The sequence below is a fragment of the Pagrus pagrus genome, assembly GCF_965226575.1.
Source record: "Pagrus pagrus genome assembly, chromosome: 16".
NCBI classification, from domain to species: domain Eukaryota; kingdom Metazoa; phylum Chordata; class Actinopteri; order Spariformes; family Sparidae; genus Pagrus; species Pagrus pagrus.
Window position 1 is genome coordinate 14,716,489 of NC_140200.1, and position 23,977 is coordinate 14,740,465.

At 39.2% G+C, this 23,977-nt stretch overlaps 1 long non-coding RNA gene across 1 annotated transcript; it reads left to right on the forward strand.

The window, feature by feature from the left end:
* Positions 1-1,490: 1,490 nt before the first annotated feature.
* On the forward strand, positions 1,491-21,853 carry LOC311271582. The gene is made up of 3 exons (XR_014624439.1): positions 1,491-1,856; positions 10,594-10,674; positions 21,479-21,853. It is a non-coding gene; the product is annotated as an uncharacterized lncRNA (long non-coding RNA).
* Positions 21,854-23,977: the final 2,124 nt, after the last annotated feature.

Genomic DNA, 23,977 nt, shown 5'->3' on the forward strand with positions numbered 1-23,977 from the left:
AAAAGCATAATAAGTCTACTCTAAAGAATTTTCTGAAGAGAGGCGTTTAATTTTAATTGAAATGAAAATGTGGAACTTGTGTAAATATATTTTATAAGTGTCATAAATAAATTGAAATTAAGCCCTGAATGTTTGGCTGCCCTTACAAAAGTACATGTGTCCTTAAAATCCTGGCTGTCAAAGTAAGTGAGAACAGCCCTGCTGGTACTGGTCTTGGTGTTATCCCCACTCAAGTTGGCACCATTTTGAGAATCCCCTGTTTTCTGAAATAACAGAGGATCTAAGGCCCATTACTCTATATACAGAGTATTGTAAGGAGGTAAGTGGGGGTGGGTGGAACATTTTGTAAATCTTGTGTCACCAAAACCGCCGCAAGCAGGATGAATGCGTTTACTTCGCCAACAGGATATCCCCTCAGACTTGCTCGCTGCGTCGCTGATGAGGATAACAGAGGGGGCATTATTTTTGCTCAACAGCTCGGGAAGGTGATAAAGGGCTCCCAGATCCTCTCACAGGGGTGCAGCAGCTCACAAACATCCATTTACATTGACGCAACATTTCATCTCCCTGACTACAAGGGGGGGTTCTCTGGATTTAACTCCTGAAACAGGGCCATGGCCAACCTGACTGGGGTTGGGAGGAAAAGATTTCTGAACACAAAGCTGCCCAGACACATCCCTTATAAATAAATGTCTTCATCATAACATCATTTGGCAGAGAAGCAGTTGGAGAACTTTGAATAGTACTGAATATTAAATGTTTCTGTATTTTCTATTTGCACTGATGTTCTTGTAACCCTGTGGTCATATTTTTTGAATAGGCAAAGTGCTTATAAATACCTATTTATAGAGCGTACGCTACAACTTGATAACTTTCAGTGACAATAGGTTTTATGGTGTATATTAACAGTACATGGCGCTAACTGTGGCACTTAGTTTTTTCATACATGTTGTTTTATTTAAATCCTACATTTTCCAGTATTTTTTCCCCACAACTTTATTGAACTCACAATGAACTCAACTTTAGTAATATAATAAGTAATATGCAAAAGCTAACTTTGCAATCATAAATTAGTGTAGGTTATAAGCCATGTGGTAGCCTATGTGGCATTGGTTTATTTATGTAGGCTACATGTACAAATAAACACTAGCCTAAATAAATAAATAAAATAAAATTAGTTCATACAGTTGAATAAGTCAGATTGAAATAAATGAATAAATAAATAAATGGTGTAAAAATGTTTATGTAGCCTAACTAATGAAGTGGCAATGCATTTTGTTTCAACAAAATTTAGGAGAAGCTTTAAATATTTTGTTTTTGCAAAACAATTACATTAACATTACATTACATTACATTACATATCTTGTTCACAATTTTAAAATATAAAGAAAGTTAGTCAACTAAAATACTGTTAGCTTACTGACTGGCTGGGAGGCAGGGAGAGCAGAGGCAGCAACAAGTGTGTGAGAGCCTGCTATCAAACAACTCCTGTGCTCTGAGGAAAAAATATTGTGGATGACTTGTCACGCTGAGATAAACATCAGTATTTACAGTCCGTGAGTTTCAATTTATATAGTTTCAGAGTGAAGCTACCGGGCTCAGCTAGCGCTAACACCAAACTAGCGCCGGTTCAGTCAGCTTTTGCGGGTGTTCAGCTAGCTGCTGTGCTAATAGTAAGCTAGCGCGTTCCTGTTGGTATCACAACGGGCGGATAGCAAGGACGTTATATCAAAATGGCGGCTACTTCAACGCACCTGGTGGCTATTGGACCTCTGGCAACAAGGAGGACTGGATGATACTGCACCTTTTCTCAGGTATCAGCCGTGAGGGACAATGATAAAGTTAACCTCTGCAAGGTGAGTAGCTACACTACTGTCTAATGACTGTCATGAAATTCAGCCAACATTGTTTAGACCATAAGTGTCAGCCACAGTCTAAGTCTATTGCATTGTATTGATTTAGCTTAGATGGTGGAGTTTGTTTTTGTCTAGTGTGTATTTACCATGTGATTTTTTCTGAGTTTGGACTGACCTTTTCAGACTTAGGTTTGCCACTTACGAGATTTTGTCTTTTAACATGGGACCAACCTGCCAGGAGACATATTTTTATTACTAATTTTGGAGTTTAACTTTCATACAAGACTTTATTTTTGAGGTGTAGGGTTGTATATGTTTGCATATATTGAAGCCATACATGCTGTGTACCCCAGACAGTGAGATGTTTCAGTTTATTAAATCAGGAGTGAAAACATAAGGTCTAAAGCAATTAAGATACATGTTATTATTGTTGGGTCGATAAATAGACTGAGGCTGTTGTTCATAAGGTCAATAGGAGCAGGAACTGAGCCTCTTTCTGTTCTGTCAGTATGGACTGTGAAAGTCTGAACATTTTCAAACTGTCTCAGTACCAATGACAACAAGACAGACTCTATTGTCTCTTGTGCTTGGTGATTAAAATGAATGATTCCTGTTATGACTAGCAGGCCCATTTTACTTCCCTTTTGTCCGCTAACAAGCGCAAATACTTTCATTGTGAGGAGCAGTTCTCACTCTCGATTAGTGTTGGATGCATATAGATTTACATTACCCAGACTTCCCCATGTTTCCTTCTTTCTTGCTTATGGTCAACATTATATGCTATGTCACTTAGCCAGAGAACCTTGGTGCAGGTTTAATTTGTTGGTAAAATACTAGTAGAACCAAGAGGAACATGTATGCATATGAAGGATGATATTTTATGTTCTTGAAGTGACAGCATTGTGGCAAAGGTGAGAGTTTGTTTCTTTACTTTTTTTATATATTTTTTAAAACACTAAAAAGTATGAAAAAACATAACACACACTTTGACATGACACACTTTTTATCATAAGTCATAGCAGGTCTCCATATTCTCGGTCTGTCTTAGCAGTTTACGAAGTTTGGTTCTTTGAATGCAATTACACATTTTATGTTTACTTGATCTGTAGTAGAGCTACCCATTTCCCTGCTTTAATCCTTGGATTGGGTAGGGTTTAGGTTTGATTATTTTGAAATGTAATTTGCTTAAAGAGGTATTTGTCTTTCTTCTATCTATCCATGTCATGTGTTGCAAGTAGATACATAACACCCATTGGGGGCAGAGATAGAGTAGCCCTTGCGGTGCATTAGCCTGGCAAGCTAGTAGTCAGTAAAAGATGGAATTGAGGAAAAATATAATATATAATAATAATATAACCTCAGTGGCGGACCTCGGATGTAAAAAAAATAGAAATGGCACCAGCTGTATGCGCTGGAGCACCACCACACAGAAAGGACACTGGAAGGGCACCCTAAAGGGCACTTCACCATTTTTTGTCCATTGGAAGGTCAGCGTAGAGGGCATTTTATCATGTTTTATCTACCATATGGGCATAAAGAGGGCACTATCACCCCCTTTTTTCTGTTTCCAAACTCCAAGCATGGATCTATAGCATAGATCCATGCTATGTGAACAAACCAACAGAGTGATGTAGCCAACTAGATGGCTATATGCTGATCGGACATTTTGCTCTCCTCCTAAGGTGACATATTTTTGAAGAATGCAACATGAGCTATAGCTAACAATATGGTGCATGAGGAGCTTGTGCCAAATAGGAGCTTTTTAATGGTGTAAATGTAAATTTAAAATATTTAAAGTCTGGCTATTGTCTATCGGCCTTTTTAAAATGTAGTTAAAACATAGTAATTTAGATAGTGGATCGTGACTGCTGTTAAATAGGGCTTTGATCATGATATTATTCTTTGGCCAGATCACCCAAATATACTTTTAAGCATTGGGCTAATTACTCATTGCATGCATTGGTATTCCACCTATCAGTCCTCATGTCTCTGCTGTGTGTCTACCTTTAAAATCATACTTTGGTTCCACAGTGCAAAGAACTGTGTAACTGTACAGGCACAATTAATCACACTGGCTCTTTTCAGTGAACATTTAGATCGGTGTACATTTTCAACTGTAGAAACTTCAGCACTGATTTACTAAAAGTTCAATAATGAGGCCTCTCCATCATTGCCTTAACTCACATGACTTGTTGAAGGGAGCTGCTCTCAATTATAGTGAAGGTGGTAGAACATAACGCTTCCTTTATAGCTCTGAAATCATTTCACAGGCTCTGGAAGCGCTGGCATAATTTTAGAAAAGCTCAGGTCTGAGGTAGCCCATTAAAAATACTCATAAACATTAATTTTGCCAGTGGGATGTGAGATTGTGTTACCTTCTTGGCAGAACTGCGTATGAAATATGTGGTTTTGCATTGGCCAAAATAGTTCCCAGCCCTCGCTTCCTTTGAAAAGTGTGTAACCGAGACTGTGACTGTTTGTCAACTCGGTCTGAAGAAATTGGACGTAACCCAGTCGCCATGCGCCTTGTCATGAGGGTGATGGCGGTCCTGTCAACATAAAACCCTGAAAATCTGTGGGAGGTTACCAAGCCAGAGAAATGTGCTGACCGATTAGTGCAGCACATTTCATATATACTAAAACCAAAAGATAAATAAAAGTCGGGTGATGAGGGGCGGAATGTTACTGAGACGTCTCCAGTACAATGACCTGTTTGAATATGGTTTTTAACCATTATTGTTTTAGGTTTTGGCTTTTGAGAACTTTCTTAACTTGTTAAAGTTATTTTTTCCAGTGTTTGATGAAACTTGTATTGAAATAAATTAATTTATAAAAGTCAACTTACAGAGATAATGACTCTTAAATACACATATTAATTTGATTATGTGAAAAACATTATTTTAACTGCCACTAGCATAAATAGATAAGTAGATAGATCAGCCTCTTGCTACAGATTGGTCAGGACAAATGGGCAAACAAAATGCTGCTCCTGTAAGAAATTCTAAGTGAAGAATAATTGAAGGTCCAGTCTGTAGGCTTTAGTGACATCTAGTGGTTTGGTTGCAGACTTTCATCAGCTGAATACCCCTCGTCTTACCCTCCCGTATGGTGCCTGCTAAAAATGTAAAAAAAAAAAAAAAAACGCTTTCGATAACTAGTGTTGGGATTGTCCTTTCTGGGCTACAGTAAACATCAATGGAAGAGGTCCCACTCCCTCTTCAGTTATAACAAGCAGTAATGAAAACACAATTTATCTTAATTCCAGGTGATTATACTCTTACAAAAAACGTAATTATAATATTTCATCTCTGTCCTTAAATATCCCTAAATCCTACACACCGGACTGTTAAATGTCATAACGGTGCCTTGTATTGCATTTTTACATCACTAAGTCATCACGACAGTAATGCTACATTGTTGGCAAAATTATACCAATAAACAAATCGGACCATTGTGAGGAATGCATGCAGACCAACACTAGGTAGGGGTCAGCAGGGTCAAGTAGGAACCATCTCTTTGGGTTTATGGGTAATGCAGTCTTAATTTTGACAACTAGCAGCACCAGCAAGATCTGTTTGCTCCAATAACACCAATGTATCATGATGAATTTGACATGTTGAAATGTTATGTTTTCAGCATGCCACCGCAATCTTAAAATACACTTCGTAATTTAAATTTCAGGTGCTGACCCACTGTGGAGAGCGGGTCAGAATGATGTGAGGAGTCGGATATATGAGCAGTTCTGTGGTAAAAAAGGGGCTTGGCTTCTTGGCACACACTAGGTACACCCAATTGATGCTCAGCCAGCAGCCTGACCTACACCGGGTCAAATTTATGGGTAGATATTTAGCTTGTCTCTGCCACTCTGTAGGGCAGAAAGAATAACATTGTGCGTCTTCGAGCCTGGTGATGTTTCCCCTCAGAGGAACAGGCCTGGCCACACATCAGAGGCCTGCTGAGAGCAAACTGAAAATGTCAAAAACACTCTGTCACTCTCCTCTTCAAAGTTAGCGTGTGGTCCATAGCCTCATTTTACCATCACAGTTTAGTTTTAAGAGTTTTGAAGTTTGTTGCAACACTACACTCATCCCTCTGATTAAACGAGCAAAATGATTTCCATATATTTCTGTAGAATCATCATAACTTTTTCATAATTATTCATCTGTCAGTGATGCAAAGTGTTTCATAGCGTTTAAATGAACTTCATTGGGTTAGTTACCTTGATCTTTCTTTGTCAGTATGTGGTAGCCTGTAACACTGGTGATAATAAAACAGGAAACAGTCGAAATGTGTCATCGTCAGAATGAGGAAGTAAAGATGCTGCGGTATCAATATAGTTTTCTGGAGAATTATGAGTTACTAGTCTCCATTTAAATGACCTTAAGAATCATCCTGTTTTATCACTGACACAGGAGGAGTTGCACAAAAAGTTTAAAAAGCTGAGACACATCATTAATAACCTCTCAGCATGTTATAGATCATTCCTCCACCATCCACCTTTTTTAACATAGTATGAAATTACATATAGTATAAAAATGGGGAAGTACCGTTTTTATTTTCCTGTTACATGAACCTTGGAACACGCTACCTTCCAGCTGCTCCAGCAGCTCAACCCCAAAAGGAGTTTCACTTCTCTATGGCTCAAGTTTTCGTTTAAGTTGCAAAATACCTAGTGAGCTCGTTGGTACAATCACTCTCTCCTAAACCACATGTTACTCTGACTGTGGGACTTCACCGGCCTGAGGGATCTGGCTCACTTACTTGCAAAGAACTTTAGTGTTACTGTACTTACACTGAACTACTGTTTATTCTGTGTTGCACCACATAATTACAATTACCTGTAATACCTAAAGTGGAAATCCTCAATTATGTGTAATGCATAAAGTGGAAATCTCTTTTTGCTGAGCACTTACCGTCACTGCTGTTGTGTTTTTCCACTGCACTTCCCAGAGAGAACAATTATGGTGATGGATCTTTCCTGATATTTTCTGCTGATGAAGTTTGTCTTTCATGAAGGGTTGCTTTTTGTTCAGCAGCTCAAATTAACTAACTCTATCTATCTATCTATCTATCTATCTATCTATCTATCTATCTATCTATCTATTATAGATTGACTGTTTTCTGATTGTTTTCTTGCTTCCAGACTATTTGACCACTCTTAAATTTAATCTCCCATTTAATTGTCAGGGAAATGAATCCCTAGTTAGATCATCTTAAGGCTTTTAAAACTTCTTCCTCTTGTCCTGTGGTCACATCCTGCTTGAACTATTTGCTTCTCTGCTACACTGGCCCACACGACTACCGGAGCTACTACTCAATTGTTCCATATATGGTATCTTTCAGAAATTGTGTAGAAATATGGACAAAATGAACGCAGAGTATGGACAGGAGGGGGCATCCGTATCCGTCTATATCGGATCTAACGTTGAGCATAAAAGAGTCTTAACAGCGTCTGAAACTTCCTCCCACGTCTCCTTTCCATCGCAGGAATCTTTTGGGCGAGGGCGGTGGTTGGAGGTCCACAATTGTGTGCCGTTATCTCCGACTGAACAAGTATTGCTCTCAACCTTCTCTGTGACAGCAGGCGTTAAACCCCACCTTCATATGTTTTCATTCAGAACAGCTAAAATAGTTTTTGCCACCTTTGGACAACACTTCATACGAACTTTAAGCAAACCCCCTTAGCCTTGATATCACCATTGCATTGACACAGCAGGGGGTGCAGAAGCAGAGGACTATGGCAAGAAATACAAAGTCATCCAAACCACCTCAATTATTGCAACAGGGTCTAAAATTATTGTTGCCATTGTAACTTTCCGTAGTTATTAAATCCTTCCTTGTAGTATTATAAACTGCTATGCAGTATCTTCATAGATATCACCCGAACTGGCCTTTCTGGATTGTGTTTTATTGTCTTGACACTATCTGAAACAGCACACCTCCACCAACGCAGCTGTACTGTTTTCCGTCTCAATACCTGAAAACTTTAATTTCCCCAGCAACAGAAAAAAAGACAATAAAACCAGCCTTTGAGTAGTTCCCATCAACAACAGGTCCGGTATCTGAAGCCCCAGTTTATGATGTGTAATAAAAATGGGTGCCCACACACTGAAAAGTAACCAAATATTACTTTTAGGCTCTCACAAAACTCTGCTGAGATTGGTTTTCAACATGCTTTTAAATCAATCAGCATATGAAGTTGAGTTTAATTCATTCTTGGTCGCTTGATGCAAGACAGCTGTCTCTCAACAATAGATATTGTGTTGCACAATGCTCTGCATTTGTACTTTGGCAACAGTAAGTAGATTGACAGATAAGTGATTAAATGGAGTGATCGCGCACAGAACCTCTATTACCCTGCGTCTTCTGCCAAGTGCATTGCATTTAAGATGTGTGTGTATGTGTGTGTGTGTGGGGTGGTTAAGGTGTTGGGAACCCACCGGGCTTCTGCAGAGTCCAAGCAGCACATTTGTCAATGTCACAGAGCGTACTAATTTGTAGTACAGCTGTTTCTTTATATGATGTGTTGAAACACTCGATCAGAAAAATTGGGCTGGACCAGCTCGTGTCTCCAGCTCATAATAATGCCCCATTCACAAGGTAACCAGCCTGGGCCGGGCCTCCCATGGCAGCACTGGCCTGTGTGAAGTAGCAGTAAACCTCAGCTGCTCTAATTTGTAAACTAGGCGAAAGAAAATGGCTTGGAGAGTGTGTGTGTGTGTGTGTGTGTGTGGCACTGGATATGGCGACGGCAGTGGTGGGCAGGAGAGACGGGCAGCCCAGCAAGGAGCACCATATGTTCCTGATTGACGATGATTGAATCAAGCGCAGTAGCAGAGAGAAGGCGTTTTCCAGCCTGTGAGAAATCTGTGTGCGCTGAGGCATTTGACAGGGGGACAAGGAGATCCCACTGGAGCCGAAACAGGCAGGACAAATCGATTAGTGATGACCCATTACTCCAAAGAGCGTGCGGAAAGGCTCCTACATTTTCAACTGCACTCTTGCTCTCCTGGAAAGCGCGCTTGACACGGAAATACATAAATCTCACCATGCATGACTTTGTCTCAAGTTTTTATTCTGAAGGAAGAGTCATTTTTATATTGGTGTCATAAAAATATGGCTAAAAAAACAGCTTCTGGGATGCCTTTGAGCAGGCAACAAAATCTGATCCTCCCCTCAGTGTCAAGGCTGCAGAGAGATATGAAAGAGAAATTTGGGTGAAAAAAGTCAACCTTGAAGTTCCCCAAAACGCTGCCCTGTGACATGATGGCCTCTAGTGGTACGCTAGCGATTGACACAGACAGCTCAATCATTTCCTTATAGGCGTGTGCTGCCAGGTCCAGCTGGCTTTGACATTAACACCAGGCTCTGACTGACAGAGGCCCTGGCCTTGGGCTGGGCTCCCGGGGCCTCCACAGTACATTCAGCTCTCCTTTTAGCCTGTTGATTTACTGTCCCTGGTGGCCGCTCGTTGATCCATTTCCCCTCTCAGTTTGCTCACAGGGCACCCCGAAAACCGTCCTCCAGCAATATATTTGCTTTATGATTTCCTGAGGAGCCGATGAAGAAAAACAAGCCCCCGCTCACTGCACCTGTTCCAGTTAATGTGCAGCGGGCCCGGTCGGCCTCCTCTGGTCTCGGCGACTGGGGAAAAGCAGAGGGCCGCGGTGTCACAAGCTCCATGTGGATCTTCCATTTCCCCCAACCGGCCCAGTCGGGACAGAGCAGCGTGGGGAACAGAGGGGATAGATGGCGTATTATATGTGTGTCAGTTTAACACACGCAGGTCAAATGGGGCCCACGTAGAGTCTTGCTGCGTGTGCATTATTAACATGTGTGTGGGTGTTTATGTAGCTCTGCGCCCAACGTGGAGCTGACATTAATAAGGGAAAGTGATGGGAACTTTGCTTACATCATTTTGGACGACATGCAGATGTGACTGAATGGAAGGTCTTAGCCATCTTCCATTTGCACGATGATGTGACCAGTATGGTATTTAAATATTACAAAAAAGGAAGAGAAAAAAAACAAACAATAAAATCGCTGGATTTATTTGCCTGCAAGTGAATTTTATAGCAAAAACCCCTGCCTTGCGATCCAAGTTAAAATGAGATGTTACATGTGTGGTGTTGTGTGCAGTAGCCCAGAGTCAGGGTAGCGGGTGAAGACAGCAGGGTGAAGGCCTGCCGGGTGACATCCAGTGAATCGGGGGCAATGTGTCCATTTTACAGCGGAGACAAAGCTCTTATTTAACAACCAGTTCCTGTTTTTTCAGCCATGCGTGTTTCCTCAAGTGTGAATGGATGCTTGAGCTGCTTCATGACCCCTCTCTGACCTTTGCCACTGCTTAAAGTCATAAGTAGATATACACTGTACTGTCAGGGATCCAAACTAAAAACGTGATATATCTAATACAGCGGGCAGAGTTTTTTACTCATTATATCAACTTCTTAAGTGGAAGACCAGGCAGAAATCCCCCCGCCTGAAAATGTGATCCATTTATTTCATGGTCTGATATTTCCATTGATAGAGATGGCTGCTATATATTTTCCAAGTCAGAAAAGAGTGAATGATATTGTCAGTAAATTGCCAGAAATTCCCAACTCATAATTCAAGCAAATTCCTTTTTTATTGTTAAACGTCAGTTCCAAGTGTAAACCCACCCTGACGTCACCCATTGGTTTGTGAACTATGGCTTTAAAGACTAGACTATGACTCTCGTTATCTTTTTTTTCAGCCAGATGTGACCATATTTGGACAGGAAGGTGGAGGTGGGAACGATACTGGTTGGATTTGACTGAGGACAGACAATCATTAGGTAATCTGCATTATTGTCTGTTTTACTTTAAATGGGACTATAATTTACAAAATGAACATCGTGCTGTATTGAAGAAGATTTGAAACTAGAGATTGAGTCCATAAACTCATTAGGAAACTGTTTACTGAGGTGATAAATCAATTAGGAAGTAGGGTCATTTTGTCATAAGCTTACATATGATCGATTGTTTTTTGAAACCGGTGGAGTCGCCCCCTGCTGGCTATTGGATAGAATTCAGGTTTAAGGAACTTTTGCATTGGCATTCTTACATAAAGTCTCTTGAATTTGAATTTTAAACTGAAATTTTGTCGGACTAAGCTTTCAATTTTGATCATCGAAATTTAAAAGCAGGACAGGCAATTCTGCTAAAAAACTATACTTGAAAGATGACACAGCTAGCTTACCGGTAGCTTACAGCTGCACGTCGAGACACTTATCCTGAGTGCACAAAGACAATCAACAGACTGGTACTGGAGGACACTCTGACAGCATAGTACATGTTGGGCTTATTTTCTTTTTCAGAGCTCTTTATTGATTTGTTTGGGAAGAGGGTGTACTCGGGACAAAGTTGAGAGACCGAACTTTGTAACAATCTGAATTGGACTCTGTTGTTGTGTTTTGTTGAATCCCCAAAGGGTGGTATTTTTTGTTGAACTTTGGAATAGAGCCTGACTGATGCTGATACAGATATTAGGGAGTAAAAAATTCCAATATTGATATATTGGCCAGAATGGGCACATTTTTTGCAATGATCCCTCAAATGTGTTTTTTCACATACTACTATAAAAAAGTATGTAATGGAGGCAGGACAATAAACTTTATTGTCTTAAATGTCATCAGTGTATTGAAACAGTAAACTTCTGTGAATAACCGCATATCAGACAACATATACACCGATACCAATATATCTGTGATGGACAAATATCAACAGATAATATCGCCCTACCTATCGGTCAGGCTCTACTCTGGAATCTTTATTTTGGAAAATGTTTTTTTAACCTGTCTAAACCTAACCTGCAAAACGCCAACATGAAAAAAGTCTGTTTTCGTAAAATACCCCTATCTTTTTAAAGAAGAATTTGAAAATGTAAATTACAGTTGTCAGAGCATAGAACCAATGATCTGTTGATCTTTACAAAACCAGATGTGATAGTCTAACAATGGAATGAGAATCAAATCAAATCATGGATTAGAGAATCAGCACACCCCTAGTTCTAGTTTTCTTTGGCAGTTTTTTCCCCCTTCACAGCCATTATTAGCTGACGGCGAGAAAATTTGGTTTGACAATTATGAGGCTCATGTTTGGGTAATTGCATTCTGCAGAGTGGGAACAGCCCTCACTTCCTCACAGTAAGCCTCTAAACATGGTAGATATCACCAAGAGTCCATCTGAAAGCTGTCAACTGCCTCGCTGGCCCAGTTCTTCCTGTTTCCTTGGAAGTGGCCCAGTGCTAAAGTGGCCCAGTGGCTTTTAGGTCAAGAAGAGAGGTGAACAGAGTTATGAGAGGAAGCATGCATGTGGCAGTGTCTGCTTTTCTCAGTCATGTGTGTTTAAGTAGTAACCTGACAGAGTAAATGTATTCCAGGGTGCGTTTTTTTTTTTCCATCTTAACTCACGTTGTCTTCCTGATGGCAGATGCATTGGAGCTCACCCTTGCGTGTAGTTGGTGAGTGTGTGTGAGTCCTTGTGCTTTTCCTTATGTTGTTTTTTCCCCCCCTCTTTTTTTTCTCCGGGCTTAAACAGTGTGTTAACCACCAGATCCCATCGCTATCAATCTTAATGGTGGTGGGTCAGTGTAAACGCACACATGTGTAGGCTCTTTCTGCAAGCCACAGTTTAAGAATAATTCCCGCCCAAAAAAACGATAGAGGGAAAATATTCTGGCCCCATTAACAAAATAGGTGCTCAGAAAACACCCCAGCCGGCCCAGAGTGATAGCTACTTCCTCAGCTTTTCCACTTCATTGATGGTTATGTGAGTTAAAACAACGCGGCTTAATGGAGACTCCGGGCCCTCAGGGGACTAATCATAGCCACGTGACTTCCTCCGGGGCTTCCATGAAAATAACTCCATTACAATGGCCTGTGATATTAATATCGGCTTTGGGAAAGTCAGGCACGGGATCCGCAGGGAGGGCTCAGCATGAGCAAACAAAGAGGAATGCACGGCATTTGAGGGAGCGAGGGAGGGAAAGAGAAAAGGAGAAACAGAGCATAAGATGCAGAGAAAGAAAATAGTGAGCCATTTGTGATGAGTGATAGCATATTGCACAGTCATGATGTTTGCTTTCTCTTTTTGTGAGCTTCTGAACTGTTTTTCTGAGTTAGAATAACTGGTAGAAACTTATCGGTAGTTCCTGTCCAATGCGTCACTTGTGCAGACAGATCTTCACTTCCTTATCCAAATTTAAACACATACTAACTCTATCTCCACATACAGACAGGTGGTCAAGTAGTTTGTATTAGGAGGAAACATTATACTTCACCTCACTACCTTCCAGAGGGAAATATTGCACTTTTTGCCGGTAGAATATTTATTTTAAAAATGCTGGATCATTGAGGCCTATAACAATATGTTCAAGAGTTTAAAAAAAATGTGAAAGATCAAATGATTGTATATTTTGTCTGGTATATTTTTGTCATAGATGAAAAACATTTGATAAAGATCCCTCCACTTAAATTACATTTTAATTTAAATTGAAAGATTAATTCAGTCTGACTTTGGGACAATATATAATGGAAACACATTTTTGAAAATTTCCTCAAAACTTAATGTAAAATTTGTATTTATGTGATGTAGTTTATGTACTGGCATTTCTTACTACTTATCGCCCCAAACATAAACACCGATAGATAAAGATGCATTTACCTAATATCAGCTTACATACAGTATCGGCCCAGTTGCAATGGCGAATAGTTCTGCCGGGGACCTGCTCACACATATTTATGGGCTGTCGCTTTCCCAAGTGGCTGATTAAACGGAAAGGCGTTGCTAGCGAAACAATTGTTTTCAGCGTTTTCGGTACGGCATGTCTGGTGTCACATTTTTCTAGCAGTTTTTCGAAGTTGAACTGAGTCGCACAGCGTTTTCCATTAGTTACGTATGATGGTCCCTTGCACACGCAACCTAACTAAAAAGGGAAACGCCACGATGTTTGCCCAAGACAAGGTGTTTTGGAGCGGCTGTGCCTGTAGCGATGAGTCTGTGTGTGACTGGTGCCTAACCCTGCCGCCTATATAATAGCCAGCTAGCTAGCCAGCTCAAATTGGTTCACATAAAATCATAATATAAGGCAGTATTGCACAATGTGATGCAAACATTACAAGTTAGGTATCGTTTACAATTATATGAGGAGATTTTTACTCAGGCATCACATTGGTTGTACGATTCATCGTTAATCGTTGATCAACTTCATTTTAACACTCGCACTTAGTACTTTGATATTTACATGTATGACATTTAAAGCTTTGGTTCATCCAGAAATATACTTCATCATTCACCTTTAGTATTGTAAGGCTATGCCGATTGTTTACCCTTGAGCATGCTGCCAGCAGTTGTAATAGAGAGAATTCCTGCTATGTTGTAGCAGTTGTAGTGAAAACTGTTCACAGCGAGGTGTGTGGATTATCCTGAAGTACAGGGACACTGATTCTAGATAATGGTGATACTGGAGTGCTTTTAATTCAATATTTCAAAGCTGTGAGCAGCAGAAACAAAATTTCAAATCTTGCACGAATAAAACTAAAATATTCTGCATGGCTAGATATCATTAAAAACTCCAGTCATTTATTATATTTTACAAGCATGAGTTCTACTTAATAGTTTAGATTGATGATCTTAAAGTAATCTGCCATATTCTCTATCTCTATCAGTAAAAATCCAGGTTTAGATGAGAAGATTCATGTCAGTATCCCGGCCATTTCAACTATCACACGTATGAAGTATGAGACAGTAATGGGGACATTTAACAGTCAGAGACGGGAAGTGTTTCAAAGACATGTCAGATAGTCCCTGCAGATGATGTTCTGGCCAGGCCTCTGTTTTACCATCCTCTCCTCCTTCCTATAAACCTGCCATACTGTCATTCTCCTGTCTGTACAGGCAGTAACTCGTCGCCAGCTGCATTCAGAACAATTAAACCTCAATGATCGCAGCGAGGAGAAGTCGCCCACCTCAGAGTTCAGTACCCGCTGAAGACTCCCAGGCCTCCTCTGCTTCCTCCCATTCAAACGGACACGTGCGTTAGCTCCTCCAGCCGAACGGGATATCTTATAGAGCAGCTGAACTCTTGTATAAGCCGTCACTCGTTAAAGACGTTCACTGGATCATAAGCCAGACACTTTTTTCTCCAGTTCCTCCTGTTGTGGGAGATTTATTGAATGAAATAACACTGCCTTCACTTTTTACCCCTGCTTTTATGAATATATATATTGTTTTAACAGCGCTTTTAAATTCCTCCTACACTCCCATTAGGGTCACAGCTCGGCCTTCATCTCTTTGAGGATTCACCATGATAAAAGATTTCAGACATTATCATAAACTATTTGTCCTGGACAGACTGCTGCATTTTCTGGTGAAGTATGGAAATGATACGGGTAGAAGAGAAATACTGAGGAGTATGGCAACTGTAAATTTTGAAGTCTTTTGCTGATACTACAGTCTGCGGTCAGTCTTTCTTGATTTAGATTTAGGTCTTCACGTACCTTAAAATGTTTTCATTCCATCTTAAAATTTAAGTGAACTTAAAGAAGCACACCTTACAATACAGCTAAAACATTTAATTGTTTAACCAAATAGACAATCAACAGAAAATTGAGCAGCAGCTACTTGTATGAAGGGTAAATCTTTTGTCATTTTTACAAGCAGAGTTGAGTCGGACCTCTGATGTTTGTTGTTTTTTCTGCTCTTCTGTCTCTTTTGGTGGTCGGAAAAAAATAGACATGTAAAGAGTAACTCTGACTTTACTAAATTAATCTGCAACTATTTTGCATTAGTAAGTGATTCATTGGTTTGAATTTTCCAGCTTCTTAAATGTGAATATTCTTTTGTGTCTTTACTCCTGTATGACAGTAAACTGAATATCATTGGGTTGTGGACAAAATGAGACATTTGAGGAGGTCATCTTTGGCTTTGAAAACAACACTCATCGACATTTTTCACTAATCGATTTAGTTGACAAAAAAAGAATCAACAAATTAAGCGACAATGAAAATAATCATTAGTTGCAACTGTAATTGCAAAAATAGTTGTCATATTAATCAACACTGAAGGTAAACATTAGTTGCAGCCCTAAAAAGCAACTATATCAAGCCAGTAGAAGATATTTTTTGTTGAATGACCATCAGTTAACTTGCTTTAAATTAATTTTGTGATCTAGTTAATCATAAAAGTTAACAGATAATGTAAAAAAGCTCAAAGTAGCTTGCTTCCTAACTTTACCCTCAAACAAGGGTAAAGACAAATGAATAGATGTATATCTGTCAAAGAGGTGAACTTTTGGAATAGTTGTGACAAGGAATTAAGGACGTATTTTTCACTTTTTAAATTTAAAAAAATTAAAGGTGTTTAACTTTTGTTTTTGTTTCTGTTGTGGTTTGTTTATGTATAGTCTACTAAAAGATAGCTGCTTATATGACATGTAGAAAGGGTGGGTAACATAAGCTAAAGCTTCAGCCTACACCTTTTCAATCAGTATATTTTTCTGCTGTCGTTTTGTTGTTATTTACTTAAATGGCATTTGCATCATTTTGGAAAATTGTTAATGATGACCAAAATAAACTGAACTGAGTGAAACTGAAAATAATAAATAATTGACAGAAACTCAGTTAATTGGAAAAAAAAGTCATAGAGGACTTTTTTTTTTAAAAACAATCACATTTTAAGAAATAGAAGAAACTGCACTTTGTTTTACTTGATTAATTGATTATCAAGACAGCTGGCGATTGATTTAAAAGTTGACAACTAGATGATTATTAATCATTGCAGCTCTAAACTCCAGCGGGACAGAAATCCAGACACCACAGTGGTTCCAGGAGGTGGTTTATCATCACATTCAGCAAACAAAGATTGTAGAAAAGCAGGATCCCAGCAGCTCAACAGTAAAAGAATCGACATATCCCACTATATGATACAGACAGTTGTAGATTTGAGTATACAATTAGAAAACAAGGTCCGACAACTAGTACCGACTCTAAATATATATATATGTTTTTAAATAATGGTAATTAGTAAAATAACAGGGAGTGGGGAATAAATTTGCAAGAAGATTTAAGAATTTCCAGCAGCGTACTTACACCACAAGCAGTGATATGGCTTTCACATCTTTCAAGTGAAATATTAGATGGCAGCAGCCAAGCCAAAGAAAAGGTCCTCCTCCAGGGTCCAAATAATTATAAGAGTGCCATAACAGATCAAACATTATTTCCTTGACCTTGTCTCCAGCTTTGAGGAACAGCTCAGACTTTTTGGCTGAAAGCTCAGGCAGCGAAAATCTCTCTGTCTGCAGGAGCTCTCGCTACACGGACCTGACGTTTACACAGGATTAGAGATTCATTCACCATTAAGTAAATGACCCTCTGCTGGCCAGGAGCAACACTTCTCTGGCTGTTTGGATTCTGTGGTACAGAATTCACAAAGGGATTAGTTTAGAGCATAAATCAGCTGCTTTGGCCAAGTTTGAACAGTACGAGCCAAAAGAGTCCTTGCCTACGTGAGTTAATGTCATTTACCGTTAAAAAAAACTGTTTTTAACTGACGTGTTTTTGTCAGATTTGTTGATGGACGTGCTCTTTTCATCCACATTTAGGATGTAGGATATTACATAATTTTTTTTCAGCTGCACACCACATCTGAGAAAACACTGATTGTTGTCTCACGTCCATTTTAATAGAATCCAAGGAAGTTAAAGCAAGTCGATGAAAGCCGACATCATGACATTAGGTTATATTTTCAGGGCATGATGTAACACTCTGCTTTCAACAATGTCACTTTCAAGTTTGAATGAAACAAAAATCAAACAACTGAATCGAAAATTAAAAAAAAAAAAAAGAAACACGAGCTGAGGCTGCTGGGAGCACAGCCACAGGTCTTTGTGTTTTTGTTGAGTCAGTTGCCTCAGGCTTTCCTGTCAGGTGTGACCTCATCAGCTCTACTGCATGTAACGACTTAATTTCAGGAAATGCAGTCTGTTAAGAATGCAAAACTAATTGCCGAGCCCTCCCTTTCTTAGAAAGTTTGCAGTGTGGGAATTGAAAATGAGCCATATAATTCACACTGGTGCACCCCAAAAGTCGATGAATTTCCCATTTGGCCTTCAGGCAGTCACACCTTCCGCCGCTCAACTAAAGGCCCTATGAGACCTCAGAAAGAAGTATGAAACTTGACCTGGTCAACTGCTTACAGCTGGATGAAATGGTCCAGATTATTAGGATACGTAGCTGTGTGTTTCTGTGTCCCGTTATATGTTTTAGGATGCACCCCTGTAACAGCTAACTAATTTTAGCAGCAAATGTTGGACTCTGCAACCTAACAGCTGGAGGCAATTTTGAAAGCATCGTGGCAGGACGCACTGTACATTTAGAAAGGGAAGCGGTAAATAAATAAATGAGGTTTCGATTACTGTTTAGTGTACAATGCAGCAGTTGTCTGGCTTTTTCTTGTGTTTTCCAAAATAAGCACACAGCCTTTAGATAAAACATTATAATTTATTACACTGCCAAGGAGGTTATGTTTTCACCTGCATCCATTTGTTTGTTTGTTGGTTGGTTGGTTTGTCAGGAGGATTACACAAAAAACGATTTCTACTAAACTTGGATGGAGGATTGATCTCAGCCCAGAACAGACCCCATGAACATTTGGTGTGGATCTCATTAAAGGGACAGTTCAAGGTGATGTCCAAGTCCAAGAGGATGGCTTTAAATGTCTGGTTTTGTCCAGAAACTGAGATATTCAGTGTATAATTATATAAAAGAGAGAAAATCAGCACAGCACAGCTCTGTTTTAAATCCTCAAATCTCACTTGAAAGGGTTGAGAATTTTGGCATTCTTGCTCGATAATTTATTTGATCAATTATCAAAATTGTTACCAGTTAAAGCTACACTGTAGAGTTTTCATGTAAACAAATACAAGTTAAGTTTACATTCAGTGTTTCCCTCCGAAACACACTGTGTGTCCTTGAGGTCTAACACACATGTTGAAAGCATTCCCTTCCTCATAAAAAACTAGAAGTTTTCTTTTTCTTTTTGTTATAATAATAATAATAATTGAAATCCTGATATATTTTTTTTTACATTCCTGTTACAAAGAACAACAAAATGGAAACTCACTTGTAAAAATATCGCTCCTTAGTGCTTCTAGTGGTCAAAAACCACCTCTTTTATTGACTGAATCAGTTGATTGATTGCCATACAAAAAGACCCCCACACTTTCAACTGCATATCATTGCATTATCACTGAAGTGTGAAGTAAATTGTTTCTAAATAGAAATAAATGTGACAAGCTGTTCCCACAGTGATAGCTTTCCTTTGTCAAGTACATTTCAAGCCTCTGAAAGTACATTTGCTTACTTTACTGAAACGATGGAAAACAATATGTTTTCAATTCAGGAATATTTTATAATATATTACAGAACATTTGTCTTTGGAAAGGGATCTGCAGTTCTGCAATGTGTATTTGAGTTTATAAATATAGTTTATCTGTGATCCTTTACCAACCCTGCTCTCTGTTAACATGAACTTAAACCATGAGCCATTATGAAGCTGTTCAGTGTACAGTGTCACGATGTTCTGTTTTGCATATGGCTCCCACAACTCCATCATCACTTCAGCCACCTGTCAGCTGAGCACCATCAGCATCTGAACTTGGCTCGCAAATAACCCCCTCACTCACTGGGGATATGACAGATGCGTGCTTTAATGTTGATGCTGATGCATAGTTGTCCCATGCAGGCTCGCGGCCGTTCAGTGTTCAATATTAACAGCCAGAACTCTGGAGAAAAGTCAGAGAAGCCAGTGGTGTTACGGTGAGTGATTTAGGATGGAGCTCGCTCTATTTCTTCCCCTTTTTTTGAAATGAGAGCTTTTCTTTTGTGCCACCCTTTAGAGTTGGGGTTTAATTGTCAGGAAGGGGATAGATTTATTTCCCCATAAATTACACACGTTTTCTGTGGTAGGAGCATAATGTAATCTACACATGTGCACACGTGTGTGTTGTGAGGGTGGTGCTCTATTTCTCCTCACTCCATTCAGCAGAATAAGATGTGATTTCCGTTGTTTAAGTCTATATTTAAAGATATTAGATATTTGTTTTGTGTTTTGTTAAGTTGGACTTATATTTTCCTAGAGGTTTCCAAACAATGTTCAAACCCAGAGAAATCTGTAATTCCACTCAAGTAAGATGTGTTTCATTTAGTCTCCTGTCGCTATAACTTCCAGGAAAACATCAAATGATTAGAGCCTGACCGATAAATCGTTCTGCCAATATTGGCCTTCATGTATAAATCGGTATCGGTGTATATGTTGTTTGACGTGCCAATATGAAAACTTTTCTTTAAAGAACTTGACGCAGAAAATTAATTCTCAGGGTGATTTGTAAATATTAATTCCCAGTCAAATCTACTGTTTGGACAAAAACGTTTATTTTAAACTATAAAATGTCTGTCACAAATGTCTGATAACCACATTTGAGGAATCATTGCAAAAAAATGTTTTTGTATATATTACGTATGTATGAGAAAATCAGCCAATATATCGTTAAAAAAGAAAAGTTCACCCAATATTGAGTATCGGCCGGGCTCTCCATTAGCAATGGTGGTTGTTTAACAATGAGGACAAGAACTCCCATGATCCCACGCTTCTTATGCTGTTTGTTTTGTTTTGACTGAGAGACGTCAACAAAAATGTCAACATTTTGACAACAGTGCAATAAGTCGCTCTTAAAGGTGCAAGAAAGGGCAGCTAATCACCAGAGTAACAGCTAACTGCTGCGAATTGTAGCTACTGTTAGCTAGTTAGCTCGGTCAGCAGTGCATCTGTTGGCCCCGAGCCAGAGCTCGGAACACCAGAGGAGTGTTGGTGTTTAGAGCAGCTTTGGACCGGGATCAACCAGGGCTAGCTGATTAGCATGTTAATTTCAGTAGAGATCTCTGCAACACAACACATTGATGTAGACGACATTCTGATGCTCTCTAATAACCAGCATAAAAGCGCATCGGTCACGTGACCATGGCTCTGTAGCATACGTAGGAAAGCATACGAAAATATCGTGCTTTACTTTTCGTAGTTTTTAGTACGAAAGCTGAATGAGAGCAGCCTGCACATTGACATCATTATGTTGAAAACTGTTATTTCCTCACATTAAGATACTTTTTTAATGTTTTCAACTGAAATTCTTACGTATTGCACCTTTAACTAAACGGAAAAATCAACCAACAGAAATCAGAAAACAATCAACAGAAAAACAAATGAAGTGTTCATATATATATATATATATATATATATATATATATGAATTGTGATAACCATAAAACAATATATGATCTTTTGTTAATGTAGACACAGAATTCATTTTATTAAATGACTCACACTCTCCTGTTACAGAAGAAGCATTTATCCCTCGACGTTTTCAACTCTTGATTCAGAATCTGCACAAAATTTATAACATTTCCCGGTAATTACAGCAAAGAGAGCAAGAGGGTTGATTGATGCTCCATATGAAACTGAATTGCGGACGTTTTGCCAGGGTTTTTGGAATATCCTCTCTTTTTTTTCCTGCAAATTGGTCGGTTTTCCTTCCTGACCTTACAGAGTCGCCACTCAGCATCGGGAGGAAGCTTCTACAGGGAGCCATAACTGCCGCCAAAGGCCTTTTAAATCCTCGATTTGATGGCTTGAGGATTCGGCAGGAGGATTCAAACGGGATGAAGAGAAGAAAATTGCACATCCTTAAGAAAACAAAGAGCATTTCCTTCCCTGTGTCAGGATGAAAAAGGGAGAGGAAAAAAATAGAAATACATCCTAATTCATCACTGGCTTTTACTGCTCCTCGATGGTCCATAACTCACTCTGACCATGATTCCCTTTTCCCCTTCATACTGTCGGATTCACAGTCCACTACGCCATGTTTTAATGACCTTATTATAGGCAATTCTACACTGTCCAATAAAAGTTTTACACTTTGAACTGTGATCCATAGTATGACTAACATATTTTATAATATTTCATGAATTATACAGTAATGGAATAATGGAAAAGAGAGCCCAAAAAGTCACTGAAATGGAGAGAATGAGGAAATCGCACAGCCTGAGTGATGAAATGACTCGACTTTGTCCGCAAAATGATGACTCTGGTCTTCTTATATCAGCCCAATGCATGAAGGCTTTATCAAAGTTGTAATAACAATTCAATGTAACTGACAGACATGACATATGAGTTCATGCTGTAACCTGTCTCGAGGCAACATTTAAGCACCGCTGCCATATGGCAACTCCATTTTGGAAGCGCAGCTTCAGTGGATTCCTGAAAGTTGTCTGGTACTGTCATTGCTCATCCTACAGACAGGAGAGTGTATCTTCCCAACCTTTATTCCTTGTGGACAGTATGGAATTGACTGAATAGACAGACAGGCCAGCAGATAGATGCATGGATGGATAGATACATAAATGCATGCATACATTATATTCATACTCTACCTACGGGCTTCAATATTTATACTCTGAAACCTCAGCAAAAGGTTGAATCGTAAATCAAAATCTGAAACAATGGTAGCATTTACAACTGCTTTCGTAGAGATGAACTTCACTGGCAGTATCCTTTGGAAACTGGAGCCATAAATTTTATTACTATTAAATGTTTCTAAAGGGAGTTGACAAATAGTTGAATGGAGTTGATTTTCCCCTCCTGCTCTTGGCAAGGCTGCGAGGAGGAAAATTCCCTGTCTCGAAAAGAAAAAAATGCACTCACATCAGTGCTGCCAATCCATTCATCTTGATGCTGTTTGAGTGTAATTTAAGCCTTTTTAAAACGCCTGCTGAAAATACAATGTGCTTAAGGGCAGTTGCGAGCATTTTATGAGCTCAATAAAATTGTCACTGCATATGGATTAGATGAATGTTGATATACGGGTATGACGTTTTTCATGTGCATGGGTGTTTACAGCTGAGTGTTAATATGTCTACCGCTGAAGGAGTAACTCAAGGCTGAAATTACTCACATTTAGCCCTCATTGGCATTAATCATATTCTCTGATTTAAGAAACAGCAATTACCCTAACATACAGTATGTCTGGAGTTAACGTACACACTGCGATTGCTTGTTTGCTAGTTGCTAGTTAAGTGTGCGTGTCTGCTCTAACATAAGCTGCAAACATTAGCATGCAGCATACTAACTTTCTAGCACTGCGTAAAGTAGAGCTATGGCTGAGGCAGTTAACATGTTAACTCTACTAAATTAGTATGCAAAAGATCACAATGTGATTGGTTCTACACACAGCAGATTTATATTTCTGCGTTTTCCGACGAGTGTGTATTTATGAATGATGGAAAAAAGAAAGAAAAGACAGTTCGGGTTGAAATAACTCAGTTTCACATAGGAAATTTACCCTGGTGGAATTCAGCCCAGTCAGCAGGATAACATTTTCATGTAATTGATATTTCAACAAAACGTGTCATATCACGTTCTTATTACATGTGACTTATTGACTTTAATGTCAAGAGGTGGAGGGGATGCTGGTGGAGTTAGAGATAAATCTCACAAACCAGAGACCACGGTTCGAGTTTGCTTTTCAGCATTTGTAAGTTTGAAACAACTGGATATTTTACAGAGACTCTAATTTCTCTACATTCTGTTTTGCTGATTTTTGTATGTTTTAAACTAAACTTCTTACATATATTGTACCTTTAAATATGTATCATACTTCACTTGCGTGTCTTACGTAAGCTCCATTCTTACCATATTGTCAGGTATCGTGTTGTTGGCATCTGATGCACCTCAGCATAGCGGACAACACAACTGTAACTAAGGGGGTGGGGCTTATTGAGGCTTGACAACAATGTATCTCAGGGCTTAAATAACATTTATACTTTTGTATCTTTTCATAGCACAGTCCATCTGTCTTGTCAAACTTTTTTTCAGTTGCCATGTTCACGAAATAACACTAAAGCTGACTTTGGTCCTCTCTGCTAGCATTTGGCAGAGCACACTGCCGTGGGTGGAAAAGTTATGACAGCTGTAGTTATTGATGCCAAAAGTGATATACCATATTTAAAGTCCGATATGAATTTAAACATGTATCCCCATGGACTGTCT